The sequence below is a fragment of the Erpetoichthys calabaricus genome, chromosome 11 (genome assembly GCF_900747795.2).
Source record: "Erpetoichthys calabaricus chromosome 11, fErpCal1.3, whole genome shotgun sequence".
Lineage (NCBI taxonomy): Eukaryota > Metazoa > Chordata > Cladistia > Polypteriformes > Polypteridae > Erpetoichthys > Erpetoichthys calabaricus.
The window spans coordinates 15,646,532-15,672,676 of record NC_041404.2 but is presented as its reverse complement, the minus strand read 5'-3'; positions in this window follow the sequence as shown (position 1 = coordinate 15,672,676).

Below are 26,145 nucleotides of genomic sequence, written 5' to 3'. Positions count from 1 at the left end.
CACATTACTGAAATGCTCTAAGAGTTATCAATGAACACAAAGTCACTTACATGCATGTCTGGGTGGACTTCATTGTAGATTTTAACTTTCGATAAGGTAGTTGTGTCAAAAATTTTATGTTTAAGAAATATGAACTACAATTATTCACAGGCCCACCGTAATCAGCAATTAACAACAGTACATCAATTAAACTAATTTTTATATCACTTGAGTTAGAATCTGTCTAGGTGTTTGAATGCTATTTCAGCCAGAGCATTTCTGTTTGGGCTAGATTTTTAACAAGATAATATTGTAAAATTAATCATGCATTTTATGTATTTACTTATACATTATTACTGCTATTTTCTATATGACTCATTGTTACAAAAGTTTTTAATGAATCAAAATGTGATATCTCTTTGATGAAGTAAATACACAAAAAATTAAAATGCTCTCACTTTCAAAACAGTAAACTATGTTGCCAGATGTGCCTGAATATTATGTTATGTGTACACTTTATCATTTTTCCAGTAGTAACTGAAATAGACAGAAGGAAAGCCTAGTCAGTAATCTTGTAATCTACATCAGTTTCAGAGTTAGGTAAAAAAAATCCTTTAAAAATAATCACACCATTACTCAGAAATCTAAGAAAAGTTAACTATCCATAAAGAGCAGTCTAAATGGTTCCTGGTTACAGTGAGTGTTGGGGATTAATAACAATGTTAGACAGATTCGTGATACGAGAACAGACAGAGATGGGTGCTCCAGATTTGTATATTCTTCATCTTAATAGAAAAAGGAGACTAACTTGAATGTCTTGGAATGGTAAAAGTCATTATCTCTAAGTCCATTTAGACAACTTGTTGCTAGCAAATGTTGTTTCCTTGCCAGAAGTCTGTTTTTTAAACAAAATTCATATCAGTTCCAGAAGTGAATGTCACATTTTTATTATATAGTAGTTGTGGTGCTACATGCACTCAACAACAAAAGCTGCTTGCTGGAAAGCACTGTTAAGGCCATGTAACAGCAAATGCTCAAGACATCTTAATGAACCAAAATATGAACAAAAAGACTAAAGATTTTATTTCTCTGCAATTAGTGGATGAAAACAAAAAATAAACCAAGTTAAATTATTCTAAGAAGCCTCAGAACAAAACACTGAGTGACTGAATAACAATACCTGCTTTTTGGAAACACACATTTTGCCCTAATTTATATATGTGGTGAATGAAAATTGTTATAACGCTCACCTCCAGCATCAAGAGCAGAGCACACCAAAAGGGTGGCTAGCAAGTTAGTGACATGTGCAGATGCCCATAGGATATGTTAGGGTTTGTACATATGTTCTAGGTACATGGTAAGGGCATGGGTCAGGGGTTACCAAGAGCAGGACAGAGAGAGAGAGATATGACCTGGTTGAAAAATATTACGTTTACTCAGGATGATACAAAGAAGAGAAAGGGCAAAGTCATGATCATTTTAAGGAAGTCTGCCTCAGGTATTGAGAAGTGAGAGTATATTGCCATTCTAAAGCTGAGGTCTGGCTTGATTCCAATTTAAAAATCCCCGCAAAGTAGGTAGCAGCATATCACCCTGAACCAGAGACTGGGACTTTGTTGCCTGTTTAAGGAGGCAGGTAAGAGACTGCATTAGAGACCAGAGCTTCATCTATAAAACCTTGCTTAGATTACATACTGAACTGTTGCTTATGCAACAAAGGCAAAAATAGTGTACACACAAAAAATGGATTTTTTTAAAAGTATATGTACACCAGGTCCCACGTGAAGTTCCCCTATAAATGTCAAATAAACTTAAAAGAATGAGCACATACTTGTGCTTGCATCCACTCCCCATCACCTCCTGGCAGTAACAGTGAATATTCATTGCCTAATCGCCAAGTAAATTTGGTCATGTTCCTGAGTGGCATCTTTACTTTCAAAACAATGGGAAAACTCAGAAAATGAAAGTTCAGTGAACATGAACTTGAGACATTAAACATTTGGAGAAGTTTAAGGAGATGCCTGGGTTTCCTGCCCTCACCCCAACAAAGGCACCATGTTAATAAAATAAGTCTCAAATAAAGTGTATTTTTTCCACAATTTTTAGGCCACTCTTAATTTTAATATGCTAATCAATGAGTTAGGTATACAGTGATGTAGTAGAAGTGCTGCTATTGACTTTAAAATGCTACTAATGATTTACAAAGCCTTAAATAATCTGCGCCACTACCACCTGATCAAGGTATCACACTGCTCCCTGTGTATGGATTGAATGGCGTGTGTCCCAGATGTCCACATAACCATCATCATCAAATTCTTTCACGTGAAGCCTGAAAGCCATGCGGACTGATTTAGAACATCTATGTTAGGTAGAATGCCCAGTGGAGGCTGGGAGGTCTTTTGGCCTTGGAACCCCTACAGATATTGTTTTCTTTCTCCAGCCCAACTTTTTTTGTTTATTTCTGTCCTTCTGGCCATCCAACCTTATCTTTTTCTTTGTTACATACTGTATAATATTATTGCCTAATCTTGTTTGTTTATGTTTTATATTAACTTCCTTTTTATTTTATGTTGTAAAACACTTTCCAGTACATTGCTTGTATGAAAGTGTGCTATTTAAATAAATATTGCTGTTGTTGTCACTGCTGTCTTGTTATAAGCAGTCTAAAGGCTGCATCTTGGTGCTCCCTGAGTAGAGTTTGCATGTGGGTCCCTGTTGGTTTGCTCTGTTTTCCTCCCCCAGTACATATACATATGGGTTAGGATTAGTTTACTGTTTCAGATTTAGCTTGACAAAGTGTATTTCAACTTGAATATTGTGTATTCAGTATTTTCCTCTTTTACATGCCTTGGAGATGTTCCTAAACAGATCCTTGGTAGTTAGCATGAGTGATTGAAACAATAGTGTGCACACAGCTGTAGCTTATGCCCACCTGTAGAAACGGCAATGGTTTAAGCAAAATATTTGAAAACAAAAACGTGATCTGTCTCTTTGATGAATCAATTAAGTAACACAAAATGCTCGAGCTTTCAAATCATTTAACTAAGTCCCACCTGAATGTTATGCTATGTGTACATTTTCTAATATCTTAAAATAAGAAAGTAATTATTTTGCCACAACTATAATATCTACACAAATGAAAACACAATGTTATCTGCCATTTTAATATTGTCAATGGTATTTATGTCTTTATTTGTGATGATGACCGACTTACAAGCCAATTTAAATGTCCTAAAGCTGTCCAGTTGGAGTATTGTGTCAAAATGGCACCTACTTTACAGAGACCTTTACTCAGGAATAATGTGATCCCTGATCCATTACAGGTTTCAAACAATCGAGTTTAAAAAATGAATGAATGGATGGACATCAGAATGTGACTGATGATTCATTGAAATATTTAATAAAATTAGATTTTCTGATAACTTTACTGTCCTGTTGCCTGGAGTTGCTAAAATGCCAATACCAATCAAGTCTGGGTAAGACTCACAGTTGGTTGAAACTCTCTGTAACTTTAAGTCAATTTCCACACCAAGTCTGGGTTTTATAAATCCCGACATTTGTGTAAGAAATGGCTTAAGCATGTTTCCGAGCAAACGTAAGTTTTATACATAAGGCCCCAAGGCCTTTTAACCCAGCTAAGGGCTTATGGTGTTTGGGAACCTAGAGCTGCTAAAAGTAGTTATACCTTTGTGCACTTAATGTCCTTAGCATTCAGTTTTTTCTAAAAAAGACACGTAAAAAGCATTGCATTTTGTGTAAAATGTGCAAAACACTAAAAGTACAAAGTCAGAAGTGTAAAAAGTATAATAATGATACAATTAATAATAATAATAATAAAATAATAATAATATTATTATTATATTGTATATACTGTCCAAATGTGTTTTTTGTGTGGTATATCTTTGAATGGGAAAACAGCTTACTGTATATACTCGCAGATAAGTTGGGACTTGATTTTACTGTATAATTTCTGGTATTTTATAATGTCGGTCATATAAGTCGAATGCGGAAGACTCACACTATTGGTCCAAGAGATCATGATATGCTAACGCCCACCTGAGAGAGTAACCATGGAGAACGCTGCCTTTTTTTTCTATGTATTGAGCCTATGTGACCACACGGTAATACCCAAGCTATTCCAAAGCGACGTTTGCACTGTTTTGTGTTTTTTGTATCTTACACCCTCATACACCTTTATCGTAAGAGCATCCATTATCTACGATGGAGCTTTCGATCAGAAGAAAATATGAAGCTGGTTTTAAATTAAACATCGTTGAAGTAGTGAAAGAAATTGGTAATTGCACTGCTGGAACAAAACTTGATGCGGCTGAGAAACTGATGCAAGATTGGAGGAGGCAAGAAGATGTAAAAAAAAAAAAATGTAAGTGTTGCATTTTTGAACGGGCGTATAAGTTTGGGTCTGATTTTATAATCAATTTTTCAGGTTTCGAGACCCGACTTATACATGAGTATAAACGGTAGGTCTTTTACCCAACACTGTTCAGCATAACAGTTCATCTCAATTCTTTCAGTCACATCATCATCAACAAATAACTTCAAAGAAGTAAGTGGATCTTAGGTGTCAACATTCACTTTTATTCCTGGATGCCGCACAGAAATCAAAACGGGATGGTTTTGGTTTATTTGAAGAAGGGTCAGCAAAAACCCAAACATGAGCATCACTCTAGAATTCATCAGAATCACTTTTGGTTTCACTGTCTGCTTCAGTTTAACTGCCTGAAGAAAGATTCGCTTTGTCATCACTGTGGATGAAAGGATTTTCAATATCACTGCTTGTATCACAGTCAAGAGCGTGCAACACTTGGGCTACTGAAAACATTTCTTATGAGAGGCTAGGAGAAAATGTGTCTACAGTGTTGCCGGAGTAACACTCGGGACTAATGCTGTTAGCACTTTACAGTCCGAGTAATCCTAGGGTCTAATACTTACACAAAGCACATGTCTACAGTTGCCCAAGTGGCACTCGGGACTAATGCTTTTAGCACTGTTTTCACAACTCAAGTGACGCTTGGGTCTAATGCTAAGGTGGTTAATAGTCTATAGGCCAGTAAGCTTAATGTGCATTTACAGGAAAATTAATTAAAGGAATTATTAAGGATAAGATTTAGCAGCACATGGCAAGTACAGGAGTTTTTCTGAACAGTCAGCATGGGTTCAGAAGAGGGAGGTCATGTTAGTAATATCCTTGAATTCTATGAGGAAGCAACAAAAGGATTTGATCAAAGTGGAGCTTATGATATTATTTTTCTGAACTTTCAGAAAGCATTTGATAATGTGCCACATGAGAAGGTGGGCATCAAACTAAAAGAAGTGGGAGTTCAGGCTGATGTTTTTAATTGGTGCAAACACAGGAAGGAACAAGGAACCTTATCAGAATTGGCTAATGTTAAGAGTGGTGTTCCACCGGTGTCATTGCCAGGGCCACTGCTATTTTTAATATATGCAAATGATTTGCAGATGATACCAAGAAAGGTGGATTGGCAGATAATCTGGAATCTGTTAAATCATTACAGAAGGACTTGGATAGCATACAGGCTTGGGCAGATTTGTGGCAGATGAAGTTTAATCTCAGTAAATGTAAAGTATTACACATAGGAAGTAAAAATGTTAGATTTTAATACACAATGGCAGGTCTGAAAATTGAGAGTACCCCTTATGAGAAGGATTTAGGAGTTATAGTGGACTCTGCGCTTTGAACTTCCTGAAAGTGTTCAGAAGCCATTAAGAAGGCTAACAGAATGTTATGTTATATAGCACAATGTGTGGGGTGCAAGTCCAAGGAGGCTCTGATCTAATGCACTGGTAAGGCCTCACCTGGAGTACTGTGTGGAGTTTTGGTCTCCAGGCTACAAAAAGGACACAGCAGCACTAGAAAAGGTCCAGAGAAGAGCAACTAGGCTGATTCCAGAGCTACAGGAGATGAGTTATAAAGAAAGATTAAAAGAGCTGAGCCTTTTCAGTTTAAGCAAAAGAAGAATAACATGTGACATGATTGAAGTTTTTAAAATTATGAAGGGAATTAGTACAGTGGATTGAGTCTGCTATTTTAAAATGACAATGACACAGTTGGAGACTTGTTAATGGTAAATTTCTCACAAACATTAGGAACTTTTTCTTTATATAGAGAACCATAGACACTTGGAATAAGCTACCAAGTAGTGTGGTAGATGGTAAGATTTTAGGGACTTTCATAACACGACTTGATGTTATTTTAGAAGAATTTAATGGATAGGACTGGTGAGTTTTGTTAGGCTGAATGGCCTGTTCTCATCTAGATTGTTCTAATGTTCTAATATTCAATCCTTCCTTGAGAAATCTTTTCTGAGAGATGCAATATTTTTATATACAGTATGTTTAGCATCCTTGGTATTATTCCCAATGTAGCGGGCTGCCAGAAGATACCTACAGTATTATGTCATACTTTGGTTGAACATTTAAATGTGGGTCTTCAGTCTGGATTTGAATGTTGAAAGAGACTAAACAAATTTAGAAAGAGTTCCAGATTTAATTGAATATTCATTTATCAAGAAGTGTGTAATGGGTCTTTGGAAGGGTAAGCAGGCTAGTATAGATGCATATTATGTTGGACCAAATATATTAGAAGTAGGGTTTTTTGCATTGACAGTGCTGTGTTTTGCCAGTGACCTTTCTTTTCCTGGAAATTCGCTGTACAGTCATCTTAGATGACCCTTTTTTTCTTAGCACTCTGTGATGCTTTGTGAAGCCAGCATGGCACTGCAGAATTGTAGCAGCCATGCACAGAACTTGTAAGTATGTATACTGTAAGCGTACTCCATCTCACATTTTACATCGCTGTGCAATCTGCTCTGCTCATATGTGATACTACACCAAATGATCTTTTACCCAGCATGCATTAAAAAAAAAAAAGAAAACAAATAGTAAATTTAATTTGAATTGATTCGTTTTACATTTTATTTTCATTGCTAGGTTAAGCATGTCATGCTCCACACTATGTAGCACACATTAGGTAAAGACAGGCCTATACTATATAGTGATCCTTCACATCACAGGCTCTTTGGGTGTCTCATTATGTACTGGTATGCATACATTTTCTGTCAGTACTCAGAACTTTAGACAGGAAAGTGGCAGTATATAGTAGCTCAAACCGATCCAGGAGCGATAGGCCTGGAGGCTACATGGTGGGGGTGAGGGCCAAATGCTTATACAATTAGCTATGCAGTGCTGTGCCTAGTCAAAACTAACCTTAAAGGAGCCCTCCCTCTCCCAGAGTCAGAAAACACATGAGAACCTATGAAATAATAATAATAGCACAATATTTATTACTATTTACCAAGAATTTCTGTCTTTTTGAATGAAGAAATAAGAGTGCAGCATCTGCACAGATAAATCAGAAAAAGACATGTCAGCTGCATCTGAATTATCCTTGCAGATGTTCTGCACTTTCTTCTTTAATCAGAAAGACAGAAATAAACTATTACTTTTAAATAGTAATACATTTTCATTGTTGTTATTATTATTTAACAGGATTAAAATGATAAGTTCATTATTTTTCATTTTTAAGTTATTTCTTCACATTCGTGGTATATATTAATTTGCCACAAAGTGTTTTTTTTATAATATTTGAAAAATTCCTCATCTCTTCATGTGGCTTACAATGGAGCTAATGAATACGCATGTTCATTGGTGAATGGAACAACCCTTAAAACTGACCTAATCTAACCTGAATTGATTGTTATTTGTACAAAGTACAATGAAACTTTTATGTTTTATTTACAGAATGTAATGAGTGCTGTTTAGGAAAAGATAATCATATGATGTGAGCAGACATCTCTCTGTTATTACAAGCCTTGGAAGAAAGTAACTGTTGAAAAAATAGAATTGCAGAAGCAAAAGTAGGATAATGAGCAGTAGGTAGCTTGGTGCTGGGGGCTTGTTGAGATCTCATAACTGCAGCACAACAGAGACAGTGAGCAGATAAGTACAAAGGTAATGTATTTTTACCTTAAGAAAAATGGTTCAAGGAATAGAATAATTATTTCATTATCAGAAGGATGCCTCATAAACCCAAAAGGCATATTTTTGTTAAATTGAAATCTTTGTAGCTTTAAAGAGGACACCTTTAGTAAGTTTTAAGGCTTTTTCATTAACTTGTGGACTAATGTATCCAATTAGTCCCATTATAAGCTGCACAAATAAACAACATATTTTTAGAATTTTTAGAACTTCCCTTAAAAACACAATTCTATGTGGCAAAATAATATACACCATCATTGTGAAAAATAACTTGTTGTATTTTGTTTGCAGATATCGTTCCATCTGCATCTTTTGTTCTTTGAGGCATTGTGGTTCAGTGATTAGCACTGATGCCAGCTCAGATCACATTTTTGACCACAATAATTTGTCTGGCAAAGTTGACAAAGATCACTGAACCATTATAATCCACTTAAAAATAGTTCAATTCAGTTCAGTTCCTCATTGACTAAAATATATTTTGCTGAGTTCTGCGAAGTTCCTGAACATATCTACAATTTTGCTGAACTCATGATGAATCGAACTTTCAGGTCATTGAGAAGAGAACAGCAGCAGTCCAAAGACGATGCAATGAAAACATGTATTTCAGGACCCAATCTAGAGAGATGGGGATGACGGATGCTTATCCACTGCACTATCTTCTCACATCCGTGACAGAGCAGCGTTACCACTGTGACAACTGGTTGAAAATCTGATGAGAGGACCCCTCTACCCGATGATTCCAGTGCTCCTTTATCAAAGATGACTTTTCCATAGGCAGGCAGACAACTTGGCAGTATAGCAGTGGCACCAAGTGCCACATGAGAATACCAAGAAGAGAAACAGAATAGGTGAGCGTTAGTAACAGTTAGTACTAATGACAGACAACAAAGATGCAGTCATCTAGATCTGAATTTTTAAGTAATAGTATGATAACTGAAACTTTTAATGTATCAGGAACTGCGCTATACAATAATGATCTATTTATAATGCATGAATATCTATTGAGCTTTTTACTATGGCACTGGATCTAGGAAACAAGTAGTAGGTTTGATTTTAGAAACTAAAGTTCTGTTACAAGATTAAAAATTCTAAAGTGGTTAAGCTAGTATTAAGTTTGCACTGTGATGCTGAAATCTGGAATCTTATATTTTCGATTTTCTCATTAAAGAAGTTCATAAAGTCTGCACTGCTAATGTCTGTTGGTGTTTTGCACTGTAGTTCTGTTAGATTAGGCACTGTTCTAAACAGTACACAAGGATTATTATTGTTGTTATCTATTATTTAAAAATAGTAGTCTGAGCAGTCTTTGAAGAGAGCTTTTTAATATTTTTTTACATTCTCTGTCTATGCAATTCAAAAAACCTTTAGCTTTATTGTTCTCCATCTACATTCCAATTTTTGACACTCTAATTTAAGAGCTTGACTGTTCTCATTAAACCAGGGTGAGTTTCTTTGCAATGTGTTCACTTTTGCTTTAAGGAGAGTCACTACAACCAAAGCATCTCTCAAGGTCATGATATAATTTGATCTAAATTATTTTCCACGATTACACTTGGCATACTCAAAATATTGACAAATGTTGAAGCAGAGTTACAGTCTAGGTGTTGCACTGTCTTTGTTTTAATCTGTGAATGCATTGGTAAGGGCAGAACGAAATCAAAGTTATTAAATAGTGATCAGAAATAATTTAATGGAGCAATATTTAAATTTTGAAGCTCAATCCTATAATTTATAAGTAAATCTAATATGTGGTTATGATTATGACCAGGACTATTCACAATCTGACAAAATCATACTGAATTTAGCAAATAAATAAAACATTGCTAAAAGTGTTAAAAAGCGTTTCCATATCAATGCATAAAATAAAATCCCCAATCAAAACTACATGATCATCATTATAGCCAAATCAGATAAAAAGTTTCTAAATTCAGTCATGAACAAAGAATATGGCCCTTTGTGGTCTGTAGACTAGCACTACAATTGTGCTGGAATCTATTTAAATATTTAAAATGAGTGCCTCAAAAGATGTGAATTAGCCTAAATGTTTAGAGGTAGTTTGCATTTTGTCACAAAGAATTATCCCAAGGCCTCCTCCTTGACCAGTATGTCTACATTTATGAAGGAATATGTATCTATCTGGTGATGCCTCAGCTAGGGGAATAGTGTAAGATTTACTAAACCAGGTTTCAGTGAGAAAACACAAATCAGAATTTTTACTTCATTTAATATCATTTACCAAAGAAGTTTTCCTTCAACCCAGCCACAGGGGATGCACAAACCAGTGTGTTTCTTCATGCCGGTCCCAAGCCTGGATAAATAGGGAGGGTTACGTCAGGAAGGGCTTCCGGTGTAAAATTTTGCCAAATCAATATACGGACAACAATACAAATTTCCATACCAGATCGGTTGAGTCCCGGGTTAAGAACAACCTCCACCAGTACTGTTAGTCAACAGCATGCTGGTGGAAACTGGGCTACTGTTGGCCGAAGAAGAAGAAGGAGAAGAAGAGGGGGGAGATGTGTCCGGAGGCAGGAGGAGAGGAGGAAGGTAAAGAGAGTGGAACTGAGGGTAGGAACTTTGAATGTTGGCAGTATGACTAGCAAGGGAAGAGAGTTAGCCGATATGATGGAGAGAAGTAAGGTTGATATATTGTGCATGCAAGAGACTAAATGGAGGGGGAATAAGGCCAGGTGGATCAGAAGTGGATTCAAATTGATCTATCGTGGTGTGGGTAGGAGGAGAAATGGAGTAGGGGTTATTCTGAAGGAACAATATGTCAAGAGTGTTCTGAAGGTGAAAAGAGTGTCAGACAGAGTAATGATTATGAAGCTGGAAATTGGAGGTGTGATGATGAATGTTGTTAGTGCATATGCCCCGCAAGTTGGGTGTGCAATGGATGAGAAAGAAGATTTTTGGAGTGAGTTGGATGAAGTGATGAACAGTGTACCCAAGGGACAGAAAGTGGTGATTGGTGCGGATTTCAATGGACATGTTGGTGAAGGGAACAGAGGAGACGAGGAGGTGATGGGTAGGTATGGTGTCAAGGAGAGGAATGAAGAAGGTCAGAGGATAGTGGATTTTGCCAAAAGGATGGACATGGCTGTGGTGAATACATATTTTAAGAAGAGGGAGGAACATAGGTTGACATACAAGAGTGAAGGAAGATGCACACAGGTAGATTACATCCTATGCAGAAGAGTCAATCTGAAGGAGATTGAAGACTGCAAAGTGGTGGCAGGGGAAAGTGTAGTTAAGCAGCATAGGATGGTGGTCTGTAGGATGACGTTGGAGATCAAGAAGAGAGTGAGGGCAGAGCCAAGGATCAAATGGTAGAAGTTGAAAAACGAAGACTGCAAGGTTGAGTTTAGGGAGACGGTGATGAGACAGGCACTGGGTGGTAGTGAAGAATTACCAGACCATTTGGAAACTACAGTAGACGTAGTAAGGGTGACAGCAAGAAGGGTGCTTGGTGTGACATCTGGACAGAGGAAGGAGGAAAATGAAACCTGGTGGTGGAATAGGGAAGTACAGGAGAGTATACAGAGGAAGAGGATGGTAAAGAAGAAGTGGGATAGTCAGAGAGATGCAGAAAGTAGACAAGAGTACAAGGAGATAAGGTGCAAGGTGAAGAGAGAGGTGGCGAAGACTAAAGAAAAGGCGTATGATGAGTTGTATGAGAGGTTGGACACTAAGGAGGGAGAAAAGGACCTGTACCAATTGGCTAGACAAAGGGACCGAGCTGGGAAAGATGTGCAGCAGGTTAGGGTAATAAAGGATAAAGATGGAAACATACTCACAAGCGAGGAGAGTGTGTTGAGCAGATGGAAAGAGTACTTTGAGAGGCTTATGAATGAAGAGAACAAGAGAGAGAAGAGGTTGGATGATGTGGAGATAGTAAATCAGGATGTGCAATGGATTAGCAAGGAGGAAGTAAGGACAGCTATGAAGAGGATGAAGAATGGAAAAGCCGTTGGTCCAAATGACATACCTGTGGAAGCATGGACGTGTTTAGGAGAGATGGCAGTGGAGGTTTTAACCAGATTGTTTAATGGAACTTTGGAAAGTGAGAAGATGCCTGAGGAGTGGAGAAGAAGTGTACTGGTGCCGATATTTAAGAATAAGGGGGGTATGCCGGACTGTAATAACTAAAGGGGGATAAAATTGATGAGCCAAGGCATGAAGTTAAGGGAAAGAGTAATGGAAGCTAAGTTAAGAAGTGAGGTGATGATTAGTGAGCAGCAGTATGGTTTCATGCCAAGAAAGAGCACCACAGATGAAATGTTTGCTCTGAGGATGTTGATGGAGAAGAACAGAGAAGGCCAGAAGGAGTTGCATTGCGTCTTTGTGGACATGGAGAAAGCATATGACAGGGTGCCTCGAGAGGAGTTGTGGTATTGTATGAGGAAGTCGGGAGTGGCAGAGAAGTATGTAAGAGGTGTACAGGATATGTACGAGGGAAGTGTGACTGTGGTGAGGTCTGCGGTAGGAGTGACAGATGCATTCAAGGTGGAGGTGGGATTATATCAGGGATCGTCTCTGAGCCCTTTCTTATTTGCAATGGTGATGGACAGGTTGACAGATGAGATTAGACAGGAGTCCCTGTGGACTATGATGTTTGCTGATGGGTGTAACAGAACAAGATGCAGAGGACAGAAAGGTATGGAACAAGATGATCCGCTGTGGCAACCCCTAATGGGAGCAGCCGAAAGAAGAAGACGACCAAAAAAGCTTTACTTCCAAGAGAGAGGATGTGTAATAAGCAGCTTTTGAAACGGCATAACAGATGGCACATCACAAACATTTTTAGCAATAAATGGGGCTGTATTTAGGGATTTGACTCTTTCTTGTTTTAGTCTCTTTCTTGCCTCCTGCTTTGTTAATAACTGCAGTTTATAACAATGAATTCATTATTTTTATCTTTTCAGCTGCTGAGAAGAGGTAGACTGGCTGAACTACAACAGAACATATCAAGCAGAAAGTGGACAGCTGGTGTGTTTTGTGTTAAATAAGTCTGTCACTTTGACACTAAAATATAAAGAGGAATTGCAGGTACATAGTTTTTAAATCTGCTACTTTCTTTGTTTCTTTCACTTCGCAATGTGAGTAATATACTTTCACAATAAGGTCTGTCCAGGTTCACAGCATAGCAGAAAAGCAGAGGTTTTTGCCTTACTGCTACTGTCCCTTGCATTCTTATGCCAGCTTGGCCATTGTTTCAATGGAGCATCCATATTTTTTCTATGTCTGAGTGAGAGTTCTTCCAGCTGCTCCAGTTTTCCTCAAACACTTCAAACTCCTGCAAGTTATGTTTATTGGAGAGTCTTAACTGGCCCTGTATGAATGAGTGGAGATGTGTGTGTGTGTGCGTGCGTGTGTGTGTGTGTGTGTGAGAGAGAGAGAGAGAATGTGCCCTTAAATGGATGGATGCTGTGCCAATGATTGGTTTCCACCCTGTGCCTAATACTCCCTGCTATACTGAATTGGATTAAATATGTTTACAAATGGCTGGATAGATTTTGAACAATGTTACTGACAAACAGTTTGGTCTTATATATTATACTATGTCTAGTTTTATGAATTCTTATACGTCCACATTTGCAAAAATGATCATGAACATCTCAATGTTTTATGATGACATACAATTTAGACTTCATTATTATGTAATGAAGGCTAAAGAGAGATGTGTTAAATACATTGTTATCACAGTTTTACCTATCAAATTGTGAAAACTGCTGATGTTCGGAAAAAAATAAATTGTTGCTATCTTGACTTCTCACAAAGATTTATTGCACCTATCATGCCTGGCATCAGACTTTAAGAAAATGTATCTCTATGTTCTGCAGAGAAATGGAGAAATGGGGCTGAAAGGAAGCCTTGTTATAATCCCTTGGGGATTGTGATGTATGAGGGGGACTGTAAACCATCCAGTATGCTCCCTTGGGGATTCTAATGGGATACCCAACTAAAACATACTGCAAAAATTGTTGGAACTGCAACACAGATGCATTTTAGTGAATTGGCCATTTTATTGCACTCTGCACTTTTGTATAGTCCCTGCAACTTTGAGGTAGTACCTGGCAAGTGAGGTAGTTCAAGTTTGGGATACAGAGACCAGCTGTGATTTGAGAAGAAAACAAATAAACAGAAAGTTACAAGTGGTAAGAAAATCAGATGATAGGATAAGGGAAAAAAAGGATATTTAAAAACAAGGGAGTTTTGTATAAAATACTAGCTGATTACCCAGTGGCTTCGCTCACTGAGTGCAAGGGAAAAAAATAAAATTTAGTCTATAAGTTATTAAACAGTAAAACATTAACATTTAAGAAGTAAAGATACATTGAGCACCACTGAAGTGGTTTCGGGCAAACTACATTTTAAAGGCACTATAACACAACAGGTAAGTAGTACTAACAGCAGCTAAAATGTATTTGGATCATCTCTCGGTAGTAGATCCCTTGTGAAAGGCTCTACACGACCGCTGTGGTATACAAATTACATTTTCTATGTGATCGTCCAAATTTCTAACTGACAACCTTGCACTATGTGCCTGTGATGTACTTCTTAAAATAACTCATCACAAAAGCAACCATGAATGTTGCGGGGTTTTAGTGACCCAAACTCACCTTAAGGGACAGTAAGTAGTCGTGCAGGGCAATTTACAAACAGAGTCCTGCTTCAATGGTGCCGATTACATTCATTCGCAAAGATTTCCACTCTCCCAGGAGCCGACGGGGCACTTGAAGTGTCACAAACAATGCGAGAAGAGAGGACGCTGCCTGAAACTGCGAAGCTCTCGACCCGGTGGAGCAACTTTGTTCTCACGACCCCTGGCTGCTGAAGGCGGTCTCGTCTTCGCATTGTTTACAGCTCGGCGCAGTTAAAAAGTAGAAAGACGCAAAGCTGTTTTCCTCATCTCTTCTAATATCAAGTACTGCCAACTAAAAAAAAGTTACAATATTGCAGTTTCCGCGACAGTCACGTGGACGAATAAATAAAACTTCTCTGTCAGAATGCGCCAGGTGGCGAATGGCTCAGCGATGTAGTCTATCAGTAAAATAACTCTCATACAAATAATAACAATTTGTAAAGACGATATAAAAATGGCCTCCACAAACGAATGTGAATTTCCCATTGGGATTAATAAAGTATCTATCTATCTATCTATCTATCTATCTATCTATCTATCTATCTATCTATCTATCTATCTATCTATCTATCTATTAGTTCCTGTATTATAATATGTTCTGTGGTCATACGTAATTTCCATATCGCGTGGTCATACGTAATTTCCGTTTCAAACACAAAAATAATTTTATATATATCGATTTGTTAATTGTTCTGTTCCTGAGTCAAAATTAGGTAGAACAGATGTTACATTTCTATGCACCCTTATTGAAATTTTGACTTTCCTTAATGTAAAGTCTGAAATCAAGTCATGGTATTACATATTTTGATTTTCATTATTGTTTCCCTGAACATGATCAATTAGTTTTTCACCTAAAAACGATTGGACACAAGAAGATGAAAAAAGCATTCTGACATGTGTAAAGTGTTGCCTAGTCAAAGCTGTAATTTAGGTCAGTGTATAGCCATAATAATAATTCTTTGCATTTATATAGCGCTTTTCTCACTACTCAAAGCGCTTAGCAATTGCAGGTTAAGGGCCTTGCTTAAGGGCCCAACAGAGCAGAGTCTTTTTTGGCATTTACGAGATTCGAACCAGCAACCTTCCGATTGCCAGTGCAGATCCCTAGCCTCAGAGCCACCACTCTGCCACTCAGCCATAAGGATAAGACAGCACATGACATCCTGACAGTAACAAAAGATATGAGGAACGATGTCACGCCAGGACAAGGGATGAAATGCCACCAGTAGGTGGTAGTTCCTGTATTATTAACAAGTACCTTGGGAGTAGTTTACTACAGGAATAAAGGTAGACTAGTGTGGCAGTTAATTTACTAGAAATAACCATACCAGGGTGGTCCTGCTAAGATAGTCGTGGACTTTAGGAATGTGAATTATCTGTCCCTTTCAATATCTGGGCTCAGGACTGCAGGGCCAGTAGGGAGAGTGCAACGAAGGCAGAGTTCACAATCAGAAGGCATAAGGGGAGTTAACTGCAGGAAATGAAAGATATAGAAGTTGAGAAAGGAGTATTTGTTAGTAGTGCTTCTAGGTGGACTAGTGGATAAATTAACCATCAAGACAGGTTTCACTGTGTGACCTTGAGTAAGTCAATTAAGCTGCATGGGCACCCATTGACAAAACATGTTTACGAATGTTAACTTGATTAAAGGCCAACAAAAAAAACAATAGTAATAAAGCATATAAATTAATTAGCCAGCTTTGCCCAGGAAATTTCCCAAGACAATGGGCCTCAGTTATAGTGTCATTGGTTAAAAATGTCTGAGGTTTTGGATTCATATCCCATTCTGACACTGTAACTATGAGAAAGTCACTTCATCTGCCTGTGCTCCAATTAAAAAAACAAAAGAAATGTAACCAGTTGTATCTGAACTGTTGTAAGTCACCTTGGATAAAGGCATCATTCAAATAATAAGTAATAATATTAGGTAACTGGAGCTGCTTACTCTTGAATGTGTTTACACTGTTGTCCATGAGTAAAATATTCCTGCATTAGATCATTTGGTGCTTTTTTCTGCTTTTTTTAGTATCTTGGTTTTTGTTGATGGTCATTGCAAAACACAGTTTACAGTAAAGTGTATTCTTTTGAATTGAAACAGCTAATCAAGAGCAAAAATATGAAATCTGAGTATGTATTATTATCTTTGGTAGATGTTTACAATTTTAATTTGTTTACACCATTCACTCAAGTACAGTATTTCTTTTTGTGTTTTTCAACGCTATATGTCCCATTGATGCATTAACGTGTAGAGCAAGGAGGGTGGAGAAAGAACTTTGAATCTTGCAACACAATATCTGTGGATTCCCATTAGAAATTCATGCGCCTCTATCTAAGACCCACATTTCTCCATTGTAGTTTTCTGCACCGCAATCCATGAGTTGGAAGGGGGAGTGATGTTTTAAGAGTCACAATCGAAGAGTAGGGGTTCGAGAAGAATCGGTTTTCAGTGCAGCAACCAAGGGCTGCAGGTCAATGGAATGGACAACTAAGATGATAACCGATATGCATCTAAGAGCGCTGCTAGTCAGCACTTACTAACCACTGAGCTTTGCTTCATCCCTGAGTTTTGCTGAACTTTCCCTTTCCATTTTACAATGTGATCATGTCTCTTTTTTCTTGTCCAGGACATTGGTGTGTCTTCAGTTCTCCATCCACCCTATTGGTTGCTAATTGCTTCTGTCAATCACTTAAATTGCGTCCTTCATTTGTGTAAAGCATACTCTCAGCATAGCTAAGAGTATTTAAGTTTGCATAATTTTGATAAATATCAACAAATAAAAAAATTTATCACCAGGTTAAGAAAAAATGTGTCCACTTTTCTTTCACCAAATTTCACTCAAATGTTTTAGGGCATTTTTGAAATTTTGGGGTGATTAATTTTTCAGTTATTAGTAGGATTAACCCGTAAATACTGATATATCACAGCATCCTTTTTAGCGGATTCCCAAGTGAGACAACTTTGTATTATATACAAAAGTAAATTAAAATAGGTCTGAAAATGTGTTCTAACTTTGAGTGTTCTTCCTAATGGCTGGATAGATGAAGGGACTTTTAATGAGTATCTAACCAATATGTCTTTTCTCATTTCCTTAAAAACAGATCCCTGTTTTTTTCTTGTTTTGTTATTGTCCAAAGCAGGTGTATTTTAGAGCCTGATGCATTTGCGTAGTATCAGTGGTAACTGATATCAGCACAAGAAATGAGAATGAGCAAACCTCAAAAATAAATTGTGCATTTCAGACACTGCAAATTTAATAGATAAAAAGGGAAAAAAGGCAGAGGTGCGGTCCAGTGCTTCCCATATATCTCTTATTGCAGAAGAGGCTCTGTTGTCTAACTCATTTTAATAGCAGGTGATGCCAGTTTTTCAGCATGTGAAAATAAGCAAATAGTTGTGGCGTAATTGCACTTTAGCTGGAGCTTGGCTTTGTACTTTATACCATTTTATTTGTGAGAATGTTATACCTATTTTTTATCTGTCTGGGGAGCGGCTTCATTCTTAGATATCCACAAATAAATGCTCAGACTTATTATTATTTCTCTTCTGTTCCTCATGCAGAACTGGAATTTGAATATTTTTCTCCTTATCTATTTGCACTTGGAAGGATTGTGTGCTTAGGCCTTGGCATTCTGGTGAAGATCAGAGGGTGACCTGTGATAAAGAAAATAAATAATTATGCACAAAGGGAAAATGATTACATTTCTAAATTATAGAGGGAGTGCACACTGTGGCATCATTTAATTTCACATTTTTGCATTACAGGAAAAGAATAAATGTTTGAAACAGAAAGGAGCTTTTAGGGGAATGTATTAGTAGCGTACCTGCTCCATTATTCTTCAAATTACTTTGTTATTGTTAGTACTTTAGTAAGGATACCTGTGTTCGGAGAGAATAATATTCTCTTCATAGAATTACTTTCCTCTTAAACAGTAAATTTGGAGTTACAATATGGTGAGGCAGTGGTTAACAATGCTGAATCTCTTCCTTGATACTGTGAGCTTCCTCATTCTCCTCATGTTTATTTGTATGTATGTGTCTGTGTATGCATGTGTGCATGTGCGTACGCGCGCGTCTGTGTGTGCATGTGTGTGTGTGTTTGGGTGTTTTCTGGGTATTTTATCATAAAGATGTTCAGAATAGATTGATCTGAAACTACATCAACCCTGTAGTGGATTGGGTTCTGCCTTGCATCTGATGCTACACAAGTAGGCTGTGGCCTAAATGAACTTTAGTAGGTACAGAAATGCATGCATGCATAAATATACTGTAACATGATTACCAGCAGTACGTTTTTCAGGGGGGGAAAAAATGTAACAACTATGAGCGCATAGAAATTGTTTTATCAATAGATGAAGCAGTTGGTCACTTAGAACACCCTCTCAAATGTATGCAGTTTTTAATATCTGAAAAACATTCAGGATTAAATCATCTTAGAGATCTGTACATAGACAACGCCTTTGCATCCTACGAACAATTACACGCCAAATTTAACTTTTCAGCAACACATTTCTTTCACTACCTACAAATCAGAAACTTTGTTAAACAGAACATGCCCAATTTTCCTAACCTCCCACCTACCTCTATGCCGGAAAAAATACTGATCAATCTTGAGGACTCAGACAGCATTTCCGTAATATATAAAACTAATTTACAGTCTCTCCCTTTCAAAGATCCAAGAGTACAGTGGGAAAAGAATCTCTCGCTCAACATCTCAGAAAAGTAGCAATGCCCAGAATTCACTTGAGCTCCATATGCACAAAGCATAGAATTATTCAACTCAAAATTATATATCGAGCACATCTCTCTCATTTAAAATTGTCCAAAATGTTTCCAGGGCAAGATCCAACCTGCGAACGCTGCAATCAAGTTCCAGCCTCACTGGGTCGCATGTTTTGGGCCTGAACCAAATTCATTCTGGACCAAAATCTTTAAAAGCTTTTTCAGACAGCCTTGGTGTCACAATCTCTCCTAATCCACTAACAGCTGTATTTGGTGGACTCCCAGATGGGCTTAAAGTAGAGAAGGACAAACAAACTGTGATTGCCTTTACTTCACTATTGCCACATAGACTTATCTTGCTCAACTGGAAGAATCCTAACTCTCCTATTCTAAGTTAGTTAGTAACTGATGTTATATACTATTTGAAACTGGAAAAAATCAAATTTGTACTTAGAGGATCTGTACAAAACTTTCTCAAAACCTGTCAGGATCTAATCAATAACATTTTAGAATAAACATTTAAATTGAGAAAACAGGTTCTCTCCCATCTTTCTTTACTCTATTTATCTTTATTCATTTATTAATTTATCTGTTTACTTATTTTTACTAGCTTTAAGTTTTACTCTGCTGGCCTAGCTCTCTTTCTCAGTGGTGGGGTGGATTTGTTTTGAATCTTTTTTTGTAAAACTTGAGTTATTTGTATGGAATGTTATTTGATTTTAATTAAATCAAAAAAAAAAGTACACATCAGTGGTGGAAAGCAAAGATCACGTATGGATTGTCAGTTCAATATCCGGGTGAGAAAGAGACTAAAATACTTTAAAAAAAATGGAATTTCATTTTAACACAGTTGAAGTTCACACAGAACATCTATTTTGCACTTACATTAGAATTCTGCACTAGCTAGACATATCATCATTATTTCAGGAAGACGTATCACAAACTTTAATATACAGACCTCGAAGTCTAAAAATGCAAGTGGGTAAATAAAGATCTCCTACAATTGTGAGGGGAGCTGTGTCTGCCAGCTGTTTAAAGTGACTCCAGTTGTCAGCTGTCATTGAACTAGCTTGAGGGCAATGCCAAGCTTGCACAATGATTATTGTTGTAAAAGTTTGAATCTTACGTAGATGGCAAGAAGCAGAAGAATAATGAGATATGTAACATATGACAGATGTGCTAAAGACACATTGCCCCTATTAGCTCAAAATACAGCTACTTATATTTACTAGAAAATGCAATATATTGGTCTGTTTTGAAATGTAATTAATTTTCCATTTGCTTAGACAATCTAAACACCGTTCATTTCAGAATGGTAAGTAATTCATTCATCTCTCTTTCTTTACTGGATTAAGCGTATCTAAGTGTGGGATAGGAATTAGGTATGAAACAGATGCCAGACCATTACAGAGTACACTCAGATTGACAACTGCACTATCATTGGGCTACTCTATAGATGTCCTTCAGCCAAACAGCATGTTCTTGGACTGTGGGTGATATCCCTTCATGAAATATGCACTCCAAAGACAGTGCTGCTAAAAATCACGCCAGGTTCTAAATACAGTGTGCAGGTCACTGCTACACTCTGTGCCTCCATGTTACCGTAAGTATTAAAAACAAATGAAATTTTCAGAAATGTTTGCAACACAATCCAAAAGAATAATATTAATTCATATACTAGATATTGATGGAGCAAATGCAAAGAAGATTTGGTTGCTAATGATCCTATTATGGAGGTTTCTGAAAACCAAGACCCTTAGATGTACTATGCCAAGCAAAAGCAACATGTCCTTCCAGCAACACTGCAAACAGTCAGAGGATCACTGTACTATAAAACGTACTGTTTTGTAGTCATCGGTAAAGTCAACCCCTTATAGTTTTGTTTGCAAGTAATTATGAGAAGAACTGGTCAGGGACCTGCAGAGTTAGATAAGAAGCTGTTTCATTTTTACTGTCTCATGTTCATTTAAAAATAATGCTTGCTTTACAATCTATAATTTCTTTTGTTTTATTAGTACAAACTGCTTTGTCATTATGGTATTCAGCACCTGTACACTTTCATGTCTTAGCCTTATAGACTACTCATTCATTAAAGCATTTTCTTAAGTAATTATTTTTACCAGTGCCTATGAAAATGAAGCCGAGACATTTGTTCAAGTAATTTGTTTAAGGATAGCTTATTCTGTCTTACAAGAATGGATCTAAACCCTCGCCCTAGCTCTGAACAGCGATTGCCTATTATTCACATGTGATGGAATCCAAGAGATAACAGAGAGGCATGTAACAGCTTCATTAAGGCTGCAGCTTCACGTTTATCCCAGTGGAGAGGCTGATCTGTATTTTAAAGAGGCATGAAAGCTTGCAGGATTTACCAATCAGGTAAAGTCATACCAACACATTTTTAAATCCTCCCTTATAAATAAACAAGTAATTATATTCCTGCTGATTGCTTAAGAATTTGGAGCTAAATTGAAATTGGAGTAGGGTATTATTATAGAGCCAAGATGCCAGTGCAGCAAATTGTCCTCAATTTCACAGGCAGCCCTTTCTGAGCGAGGCCATTAGAATCCATCTACTTCATTTGTGATTGATGGCTTGATTAATGTGGACAGATGCAGTTTTTTCGCACTGTTAAAGCTTGCCACAGAAAAGGTCGGACTAATTCATGCGAAGGGAGGGTCTGTACTGTGCATTATTGATAGAACATTCATTACAAGCTAAGGAGGTCACAGCTAAAAGAAAATGTAGAACAACAAGTGCCAAAAGAAATTAATTTTTTTTTTGTTTAATGATGTATTGCTTTTTTTTTTTACTTGCTGGTAATATTTAGTAAAGAATATGAAAAAAGTATGTTTCTAATATATTTTGTTTAAATTAGCATCATTATGATTATAGATGGGAAGGCATGGAGCTGCAGTGGTTATCACTGGTGCATTTAATAAATTCAATAAAATAGAAAAAAAGTAAAAAAGAATTCTCTAATTAGAATTCACCATTGAGTTAAGATCAAGCCAACTATTTTTCTCCAACAAGCCCCTCAAGGTATCCTTATGTGACCAATAAAGTCTTCCAAATCCCAATTGATAAAAATTATGTATATTCTGAATATGTGTTAGGTTTGGGATTTGCTAGGGTCCCCTTAATACAATTGGAACATTAGATTACTTTTGACAAGAACAGGCCATTTAGCCCAACAAAGCTCATAAATCCCGTTCACCTGATTTCTCCAAAATTACATCAAATCTAGTTTTAAAGGTCCATAAAGTTCTATTGTGTACTACACTACTTCATAATTTATGTCATGTGTCTACTTTTCTGTGTGAAAAAAACTCCTAAAAATTAACATTTAAAAGGTTTTTGTTTTGATTTTTTTTTTCATAATTGTCCTTGTGTTTCCTGTTGCATTTTTGTGAGTATTTTATATGTATTGGGGGTTTTGTAGGTAACAGACCTCATTCCTGCTATACATTTTCAACTTTCTTTTTATTTTAGAATGACAAAATGACTTAACATCTTTTTCTCACAATAAAATTTTGTGAATCAATGGTTTACAGTTGTTACTGTGTTACCAGGTTGGGCACAACCACAATGGTGTAAAAGTCAGCATCATGCATTTACTAGTTAGCCAAAATTGCAGATACAATTCAAACTGATTGGGTGCATTTGTTTTTACGATTTTCTGGCTATAACCTTTAGTTTTTGGAGATTCTAACCACACTTTTGTTGGTTGTTTTGGCTTTGATTTAGTGATTTCTTGGCCTTTTTTAACTATGTCTCATCTCCTTTTCCCTTATCCCTTGCTCTCCTGCATTCTCTTGTGAGCAGATTAGCTTTCATCTGTGTACACAGGTTTTTGTTGAAAAATAACAGTTTAAAATAACAGTATTTATTCGCCATGCTAATTCTCTTTATAATTGTAACCACCTCTTAATCTTAGTAAAACCGAAAACATTGAACTCCTTTGACCTTTCCTCATAATCTATCTTGTCACTTTCCTCTGGACCTTCACTACTGCTGCTATTTCTTTTTTGTAATATGATGACTAAAACTGCACACTGTATTTCGGCAGAGGTCTCGCGAGTGCATTATACGGCTAATCCTAAGCTTCCTTGCCTTGTACTCTCTAAATCAGCCTTTGTAACCTGGCATCTTGATAGCCTTCCTAATCGCTTCTGTCCACTACAGCTGTTAAACCCATCTCTTAAGGTGTACTTTCAAGTTTCAAACTTCTCATTTTATATTCAAATATTACATTTTCACCTCCTGTTACTTTACATTTATTTGCATTTGATTTCATTTGCCACAAATTTTCCCAGGTCTGCTTAGCTGATTCTACATTATTTATCCTTCTACTTTACTTTAGTACCTAACTTGTTCCTTGTATTCTTATCAAGATCATTTTTATTAAGTATAATAAAAAGTGCAGCGACCACAGTACCGATCCCTAAGGGACACAACTTTTAACCTAATTTAGAAGACAAATCTCCCACCATGACATTTTGTTTTCTATGATATAACTAAATAAAAAATGAAATATTTTTTATACAAACAATAGTGTTTCCCATCAATCATTTTCAAAGAAGACGATTCCCATACTGATTATTCATTTTATTATTGTTTCTGACCACTGTTCTCTCAACAGGGCCCGTATTTACACTGCTGACAATTTTTACTGTGCTATTTTTTTTAAATTTTACCACAGTTTAATAAAACTGAAAACCAGAAAAGCTGAATGAAAAGTCATAGAGCTAATTACTTCTGCAACTTGCAACATCCCCAGTCCCCTTAGTAATCCAGCTGGTGTGAAAACACATGATGAACCCCAGTTACATTTCAAGCATATTGTTATATTTAAGATATATTATTGTATTTGTTGCATCTAGGTTATGAAAATGTGTTATGAGATTTTTCAGGTAAGGAGGTTAGAAGTTTTGAGCCAAGGTAGTTATGCAGTACTCAGGTAGTGCTGATATGTTAAATGTTGTTTAGCACATGCAGATTAATATTTCATTAATGACTCTAGAAATCCATTTAGTGGGTTAAAGAGTTGGTCCCAGTGTGTTGAATTAGAGCTTTAGAGATAGTGGACTGCTATCAATGCAGGTTAAAGGGGATACTGAAAGGAAAGCACGAGCTATGAGTAGTAGAGAATGAGGCCCCAGCAGAGACCCCTTGCTCTCTATCCTCTGTGTCACACTGGCTTGAAACAGAAGCCTTTGATCAGCTTTAAAAAAAGCACAGCAACATTTCAGCAGAATTGTGTTTGATCAGCAGCTATGTGTTTGAGCACAGATCTAAGACCTCAAACAGTGTTATTAAAGAAAGATTAAAAATCAGAATGGGAAAGAATAATGAATGATCTGAGGAAGAAAAGGATGAAATAATTATGACATGTAGCATGTTCAGCATTTCTAAGTAGGGCTGGCCTACTTCAAATGTGACATTGTATTAGATTTGAAAGTTTTTTTTATGCTTGTAAAAGCATCCGCAGCAGCTGTTTTGTCTCTTATGTGAAACCTGAAAAAGGTCATGTAAACTGAACAATGAATGCCAGTCACTTATTATCAAAAACCCCAAAATGTAATCTAACACTCTAAGCACTTTCACTAATGAAACAGTATGCAGTTTATTTTTTATCTCAGCCACACATTATGAACCCTTTTGCTTGCTCAAAACTGTTATTTATAAATGTGATGTTTCTAACAATGGACTGCCCCCAAACTCGCACCTCCTCGAAAAAGAGACAATAATGTCAAGTAATATGTGCCATGCCAACATTTAATTTATCTAATTACACAAAATACAATGAAGTATAAAGACAAATCTCTTTGCTAATTACATGTGTGCTTATCAAAGCTTTAGAGTGGGCAGCTCTTTATCCAATAATGACCTTCTCTCAGGCAGAAAAATAGTACAGTGAAGAGTGTGCACAATGTGCTTTCATTTCATTATCCTCCCAGATTCTGATTTCAGAAGAAGAGTGAAATTGATAAATACATCCATGTTTAAAGTGAAGTGAGCAAGCAGCTGCCATTTTGTTTGATTCACAGATGTATTCTCTGCTGACCTAAATAAACACAAACTTGACTTATTGTCAGTCAGTAATGTTTGAAGAGTGATTGTGTATTCTGGCACTAGACAGAATGACCAGAATGTTTTGGCACATGTTGAAAGGTGCTTCATTGTGGTGTTCAGTTCAAATAGTTTTAGACAGAGTCAGCTACAAGAGGACAGAGATTTAAATGCTCTTTCATTTACTTTTTTTTACCACTTCCTGTTACCTTTACTGAATAATAAAAGTGATAAAGAAAATCAACACAGCAGAGTATTACAGTATTTCTCATTGTGAGATATTGATACAGAAAGGACAAGTTATGCTTTTTTAATGTATGCAGCAGTTTTAACATTTGGAGTGCACCATCTGTGGGAATGTGATAGCAATGTATTACAGTGCAATGTAGTGCTTTCTGGTGCCAACCCAATGGATTTTAACTAATTTCATTGCTGCTTTTCAGGAGTTTGTTGTCCTCAGAAAGACCTCTCACTTTAGCCACACAAGAATGGTGATCTTGTGACAGTGCCAGGCTCCCCCTTTTTTTCATCTGTCTCTGACGCTGCTCATTTCCATAACAGAATGGCAGCTCACACTGCTGCTGTCTCAGTGCTGATGTCATCCCAGACTGACACAAGAGTCCATGCCAATACAGTATTTAATGATATGTGCCTTCTACCTTTCAACACTTTGAGTATCACAGACATTGGAATTGCTGTGGAGATTTTTGTA